Source organism: Pseudorasbora parva, chromosome 5 (genome assembly GCF_024679245.1).
Source record: "Pseudorasbora parva isolate DD20220531a chromosome 5, ASM2467924v1, whole genome shotgun sequence".
In the NCBI taxonomy this organism is placed as follows: domain Eukaryota; kingdom Metazoa; phylum Chordata; class Actinopteri; order Cypriniformes; family Gobionidae; genus Pseudorasbora; species Pseudorasbora parva.
Genome location: NC_090176.1, coordinates 9,363,629 through 9,371,749, shown reverse-complemented (window position 1 = coordinate 9,371,749; position 8,121 = coordinate 9,363,629). Strand labels below are relative to the sequence as shown.

Below are 8,121 nucleotides of genomic sequence, written 5' to 3'. Positions count from 1 at the left end.
TTGAAAGAACCAAGTGTTTTTAGCTAAGAATAAACTAAAAAAGTTACACAGTGTAGCTTTAAAGTAAACAAATAAATCAAACATCAAAATCATCAAGTAAGAACGTAGTTAAACTTGGCCCTTTAATGCTGTCATTTGAGTCCTTCAATTGAATTTAATTCACATTTATTTGTATAGCACTTTTCACAATACATATTGTTTCAAAGCAGCTTTACAGGAAATGCATGTGTCTACATATCAATTTAGCGTGATCTGTTATCAGAGTTGTCCATATTTCAGAAATGTGCAGTTCTATGATAATACAAATCACGCAGTTACAGTCGTGCTCAAAAGTTTACACACCCCTTGCAGAATGTGAATAATTTGAACAAAAGACAGGTCCTACAAAATGCATGTTATTTTTTATTTAGTACTGTCCTGAATAGGATCTTTTCCATAAAAGACGTTCACATATTAGTCCACAAGACAAAACAATAGCTGAATTGATTAAAATGACTCCGTTCAAAAGTGTATGAACCCTTGATTCTCAACTGTGTGTCATTTCCTGATGATCCACGGCTGTGTGTGTGTGTTTTCTGATGGTTGTTCTTGAGTCTCTTGTTTGTCCTGATCAGTTAAACTGTCCAATGTTCTTTAGAAAAATCCTCTAGCTTCTGCAAACGCTTCAGTTTTCCAGCATCTTCTGCATTTGTGAACCCTTTCCAGCAGTGACTGTATGATTCTGAGATCTATCTTTTCACACTGAGGACGATTGAGAGACTCAAACACAACTATTAAACAAGGAAACACGACACATTTAAGACATATTTTGACATCTTCATTCTGTTCAAAAGTTTTCAAGTTTCATAAGAGACTGGATCTAAACTAGAGCTGACGGACTCTGCTGACTGCATGGGCATCCTGAGATAAAACAGAAGAACAAATGGAAAAGAATTAGCGTAGCTGCTCCCTGCGGCGCTCCATAATTCACTGACGTTATCTTAGATTTTCCCCTGTTTAAATAGACAAAACGGTAACATATTTTCAAAATGGTTAATAATCAGAAATGTCTCTTGAGGATCAAATCATCATATTAGAATGATTTCTGAAGGATCATGTGATCATAATAATGCTGAAATTCAGCTTTGATCACAGGAATAAATGTGAATTTTATTTAAATATTCAAATAGAATTTAAATTAAAATAACATTTCACAATATAACCTTTTACATATACCAAAAAATCCAAATACCATTACATTATATTGAGTAATTCTTCCATTAAAATGTAAATATCATGCCTTCACAATGCAGTTTTGTTACAATGCTTTATACATTTTCAAATAAATTGCTGGATTTCTATGTCCTCCACTTTCTGTTTGAATTGGTTTTACTGTCACATTTACCCCTAAATAATAGTTTGATCTTTCTAACATCATGTTCGAACGGATGACATAAATAAGACTATTTTCTTGCCACATGGATCAAACAGAGGTACGCTCCTCTTACAGTTTTTCTCAGTTACAGTCTCGGCAATGTCAGCATTTCATCTCTGTCATGGAAAATATATCCAGTTTTTGTTTTCTGTGTGTGTTTTAGAGCAATTGTCACCGGCGGTTGGAGCAATGATTAAAAAAGGTGAGCTCGATCTGGGCCTAGGAGTATTTATTGATAAGAAAATCAAAATAACACAAATACATGTAAAACATGAACAAAAGAACTACTACACAAAGACAAGACTGAAACAAAAACAGGGCTATATGCACAGGCTGAGGTCAAGCGAGGTAATTAACTAAACACGGCTGTGACACACGAGGGGAAAGCATGGCAACAGAAGAGCACGAACAAGAAAACACAGGAAACTGACCTGAGAACAGATGCAAAAGTAACTTTTAAGGAGAAATTATTTCATGTATGTGTAATTTACAATGTGTGATCATTTACTCAAGTTTATGAACCACAAACTTACTGTAGTGGGTTTAAATAATATAACAATTAGTAACAATATGCATATATAATCTGAATACATACCAAATATAAAATACACAAAATATTCAATGTGGTGGGTTTGCAGTTGTCCATCCCCCTATAGCGGTTTCCTAATGTGGTAGTTAAGGCCCCACTTCTTTGGGCTTGACACTGGAGAATATGATTTTTTATTTTTTATTTTAAATATCAACAGTAACCATTTCAAATTACATGAGGCTGTTTCCTGAGAATAGGCCACTTAAATGGGCCAACCCAATGGACCGACCATTTTCAAGTCTAGCGAGCCTGTCAAATTAAAAAAATATGGCAAAGGAGATCTAAAGAAAGATTTTTCTTAAATTTGATATTGTCCAAACGTTCTCAAAAAAACAAAGCTAAAAGATTAGCATCTGAATTCTGCACATGGCTCAGGTTCGATCATGTTAAATAATCCAGACAAGTGGATTGAGACGGGCACCACGGCAGGAAAAGTAGCTGAGCTGAGAAAGTCAGAGGCTGAGGCCACTGATGAGAGCCATTTCGAAAGTGCTAAGCTTTGAGCTTCCAATGCCATCAAACAGTATTGGGGGAAAAAACACTGTGCCATGTGCAAAGCATTATTTGAGCTTGTCATTCAAGATGCTTATATGACGTGAAGATCAAGTTGTCGGAGCGGCCATTTTAGTAGACAGGTATTATGTCACTGACAAACTCGACAAAGCCTTCACTGGACCAAACCAAGATGAAGACGATTTTTGAGGTGTTCAAAACCCCCCACCAGAGCAGGACTGGTTCAAGGGCTGACCCGCCCGTCCGCCAAGCAAAATACTCCAAGACGCATGCAATTACAGTCTCAGTCAAAGGCCATGCACAATTTGCAAGCCTATTTACACAGCGGAGAACGCACCTCCCACCCTGCCAGGAATAGAACACATCAAGATCGGACGATACAGATGCTTCCAACTGAATACAACCACGGTTTCGGTGGAAATCAACAGGCCTCATCAAACGACAAGGCCACCGAACAGACAAGCAGGCAAAATTAGAATGAATAAGGTTGAAGAACATGCAAATGATGTGGTAAAATACATCAATTGGACATGTGGTCACAGTAGGAGCTTAAATGAGCTCTTGGGACTGTCCTGTGCTTGAGTTGACAAACACACATAACTCGCAGGTGTCTCGGCCCATGTTCCTCCAAATGAATCCATATGAGGGCATCTAAACAGCAAACAACCTTCTCCTGCTGTATAATATCCTTCCAACACCTGTCTGAGGGGAAGAGGAATGCAACGGACTTTCAGTGGAAGGTAAATCTGTAGCACTCAAAGTTTTAGGCTAAGTCAAAGCTTTTTCTCATTTCTACATTTCCTATTTTATATATATTATACAAATTTTAAATTCTAATATTTTATAAAGGCATCTGAAATAATAAATTAAGTGCAATGTAGAATGGTTAAAAGCATAGATTTTTTGATACATATCGATACTGAAATATATGAACAGCTTCCAATACTCATTTCCCACGTACACAACACCGGATTTCTCGCTCTGAAACAGCGAGTGAAGCACATAAAGCCTCTCAGCACTCAATTTTGTTCTTTTTCGCTGCTTATTACGCTTAAACAGAGTAATAATTTATGTCAAAATGGCGGTGTTGGCAGGTATTCACCTAAACAGTTAGTTATGTTTTAAAGGGGTGGTTGCATGTGATTTCACTTTTTAACTTTAGTGATTGTGTAATGTTGCTGCTTGAGCATAAACAGTATTTACAAAGTTACAGCGCTGACAGTTCAATGCAAACGGAGATATTGTCTTTTAAAGTTATGGCAGTTTATTGCCTACAAAAGCAGCCGGTTTGGACTACAACGAGCTTCTTCCTGGGTTGGTGACATCATAAACCCTCGCTAGTCTCCACAGATGTGACTTCTGCCCGCAATGGGAAGGGGCGTGGCGTTTCCGGCAACCTGTGCTTGGCACTTCAGCCAATAAAAATACAGGAAACTACATTTGGCCATCCAACCAATCTAAGACCATTGCGTTTTTCAGAGGGATGGGCTTCATAGAAGCAGGAAGCAAACGAGCCGCTCAAAGGACAGACTGCGGTGTGGAATAAAGGGAGAATAGAAGAAAAATTCGGCGTTAAAAAAAAGAAAAAAGTATTAAGATATGTTATACTGCGCCCCATAAACATAACCAATCCTAGAAAAAAACACAGAACCACCCCTTTAAGTGAACGTAAACAACGCATGTGGAACTGTATAATGGAAAAAAATCCTTATCATGTCACATAGAAACGCTCAATCAGTAATTCAACTGTGGAAAGACAGCAGTAAAGCCGATTGTAAACAATGTCACGTAACTTCACATTTACCTCAGCATATCCAGTGTCCACAAACTCGTTAGTCAGCTAGAAATTAACTTTAGAAAGGAGCATTTTGATAATATGCACCATATTCATTATATTTTTTATGTCCTTCAATATTTAATGCATGTTTGAATAAATCTGGCAAGTTTATATGACAACCATTTAAATGTTTATATTATTAACTATTATATTAAATACAAAAATAATTTAAGTGTAATTTAAGTGTTGGTATACAGATGAGTTATCGATAATGAATCCAAACGGAATCGAAAGAGGCAAGCTTGTGAATCAAAATCGAATATTGCGTCAATACCCAGCCCTACTAGCCACAGTGGCTGCTGAGCAAAAAACTTAATGTCAAGTTCTGGTTCTGTTGCATATGTGGAGTTTCACAGCAGCCCATTTAAAGGGGAATTCAGACAGACACCAACAAATGATTACACTACATTACTTCTCAGCCATTTCTAGACCTGACAAACAGGGATTCAGCACGTTTAACTGGCAAAAACAAGCCTGTTTACACCTGGTATTAATGCTGCGTACCAGACAGGTTTTTGAGCCCATAAGTCACGACTTCAAACCACGACTCACGACTTTGTAGCTTTCCAGGCAAAGTCACGCCAAACTGCCTGAGCACAAGGAATTGTGGAAGCAAGATGTAAACAAAGCATAGCTGACCTTATGCTCATTTACAATAATTTCTACCGCCAAATGTGCTTACTCCTTGCTTATTTTAGGGAAACGGGGAAAAAGGTGCATAAGACAAGAGAAGCTTTTATACCTTTCATTTTACGTTATTTGTAGAATACCATGTAGGACTTTCATAAACACCGCATCCGTAGGGGCTGCCATTGTTGTTTCGCGATCGATCTAGTATGAGTTGACGGGTGGGAAGTCACGGGTTTGACTGCTGTTCCAGTGCACTTTCACGGGTAGAACGATAGAAAAACACCGGTTACGGGTTGCCTGGAACGCGGCATAAGATGCATTTTGGTCGATCTGATCACAGGTGGATGACACTAAATACAGATGCAAACGGATTTAAAAGGTTTTGAGCCTCTCTACTTTCAACCACTTGCAGAGGAAGTCAAAAACACATTTGAACTGGGTTGCTTTTGTAGTGTAAACGCTCATATGGCCTAATCGGGCAGCAGTGGCTCAGTGGTTCATGTAGGTTCGATCCCCGGTTCCACCTGACCAAGTGTCGAGGGGTCCTTGAGCAGGACACCCAACCCCAGCTGCTCCCGACGAGCTGGATGGTTTCTTACATGGCTGACATCGCCGTCAGTGTATGAATGGGTGAATGTGAGGCAAAACTGTAAAGCGCTTTGAATGGCCATAGGGTCTGTTAAAAGCACTATATAAATGCAGTCCATTTAATGTGTTTGAACAGCCATCTACTGACCTAATGCAGAAACATTATGGGAAGCGCGCTAGCCAGACAGGATTTAAGCGTTGTCAGCTGAAGACCCAAGTTTGGTTTGAAGATGAAAAACGTACCAAACGCAATGCTCTCTCACCATACCTGATTTCTAAAACACACTCAAAGCGTTCGGCTGGTCTTTGTGTCTGTCAAAGCAGAAACGAAAGCTGCTGATCTCCGTATGTTTATCCGTCGTCTCTGGTCACGTTTATTTGTAAACAGAAAGATCTGAAAAAACAACCATACATTTACCCACCCAAAGACCCTTACTTTGATGAAATCAGGACAGAAGTGGTTGAAAGTGGACAAAAGAGGCAGATTAAAACAGCAGGTGTAAACCTCTTCCTCGTGTGATCAGATCGACCAAAGCGCATCTGAAGACCAGGTGTAAACAGGGTGAAGAGATGCTGACAGGAACTGATCTGACAAAACCAAACAAATGTCTCTGTTGCCATTGGGCGGCGTTAAAATGTACGGTTATTCTTAGTTGCTAGTCAAAAGAGCAACATGTGGCGAATTTCTTTGAGCACAAAGCAGAACGAGATGTTTTAAGGATTAGAGCGCTTCCCCTCTGATTCGTTTGGAGCAGGTCTTTCCCTCGAGAGGGGTGTAGAAAGGAGAGACCACCGGACCAGCACAGCTGCTCACCAGCAACGAGATCTAGCGGCCCTCTGCGTTTCCTTCACTAAACGACAGGCTGCCCCGAGGGCACAGCGCACCAATAATAACAACATTCGTACAGAGAACAGGTCAACCCTGCCCTGACCTGCCCTCAGAGCGCTGAGGTCTGGACAGAAGCCAGAGCCCAGAGAGAGAGAGAGAGAGGGAGAGGGGGGGGGGGGGGGGGGGGGGGGGTACCACAGTCACAGTATGAACACAAGCCACCGGAACAGAGGGGATCAGATCACTTCCTGTACTGTGTTGTCCTTCCTGTTTTAAATAAACCGAACAAACAGCCCAAAGGGTCTCAACATTGACACCTTCTACGATGAGAGGCGCTCATTATAGTCATTTTTAGGCAAGGTGCATCAGCTTTAATATAGAAAATCCCATTAAAATGCATGAAACAGTCTCTGAATTATCTCATCACTTTGATAAAATATTTCAAAAGGAGCTTCCTCCAAACAATGCCTTAATACACCAATAAGAGCACATATCACATTTCTCTAGTGCTAAACTGATGGGATTGTTGCTAGGAGACCAAAGATACATGGTTCCCACGGCAATAACCCTCCAAACACAACTTGTATTCATGCTGATGATGTAATTTTGGAGATCTTTAGTTGAAGAGATGTTACTCTGAAGATGCCTCATCAATCTGAATTTCAATCAGTAATTTGCTACTGATGTCACATGATCTCATTGTTTTTGCATGTTCAATATTGTTTATATAATATTTATGAAAGAAGTCTCACCCTAAGGCTTCATTTATTTGATTAGAAATACATTAAAAAGTGTTATTTTGAAATATTAAAACTACTGCTGGTTAAGGTTTCCTTGTTTCAATGTAATTATACATTTAAGCACTGAGTAAAATTAATTAACAACCTATAAGGTTACACTTTATTTAAAGGTATCATTGTTACAATCTACTTATGTTTAAGTAATATTAATTAACTACATGTACTTACTATAGGGTTGGATTAGGATTTGTTTGAGGCTTAGTTGCATGTAATTATGCATAATTTACTGTTATTAAATACATGTAACATATGTAACAAGGACACTGTAAAATAAAGTGCTACCGTGTGTTCTTACCATGCACTCTAAAAATGGCTGGGTTAAAAACAACCCAATTGGCAACCCAGCGCTGGGTAAATATTGGACAGAACACATGCTGGGTTAAATTAACCCAGTGGCATTTTAAACCAGCAGGCTGGGCTGTTGAAAAAACCCAAAATGTTGTCAATTTTTTACCATTAATGGATTTGCTATTCTGGGTTATTCTGGCTGGGTTGTTCTTAAAAAATCTCCTGTGCATTAGCCTACTGTAAAACTAGACACTCATGAAAGAACAAATGAAGAATGCATGTTTAGACTGTTAAAACAATCATTTTTATTGCTTGACAAATGGTATAACAAACAAATGTGTTAATATTGGCAACAATGACAACTACAAACCTAATATATTCTGTCAATTTATTCACGTTTAAATCGAACTTTTATTTTGACGGGTTGCCGTGACTTTGAGTCTCTACTGTGTTCATGATCTGACGCGCGCCCCCGTCATTCACACGGAAAACATGGAAGAGTAACGTTAATATTTAAAATAGTAACACATAGACACTCGTATATATTCGGCTACAGTCTGGAGCCCTGCGTGACGCGACTGAACGCAGCTGCGGGACCGAATATAGCCTACATGTGAGTCGATGCTATACAGA

The 8,121-nt window shown here is 39.2% G+C and overlaps 1 long non-coding RNA gene across 1 annotated transcript in view; it reads right to left on the bottom strand.

The window, feature by feature from the left end:
* Positions 1-231: 231 nt before the first annotated feature.
* LOC137075036 (uncharacterized) overlaps positions 232-8,121 on the bottom strand; it is a 29,643-nt gene continuing 21,753 nt past the window's right edge. The window contains exon 3 of the long non-coding RNA XR_010904978.1: positions 232-900. This is a non-coding gene — a long non-coding RNA (uncharacterized lncRNA). The remainder of the gene's footprint in view (positions 901-8,121) is intronic.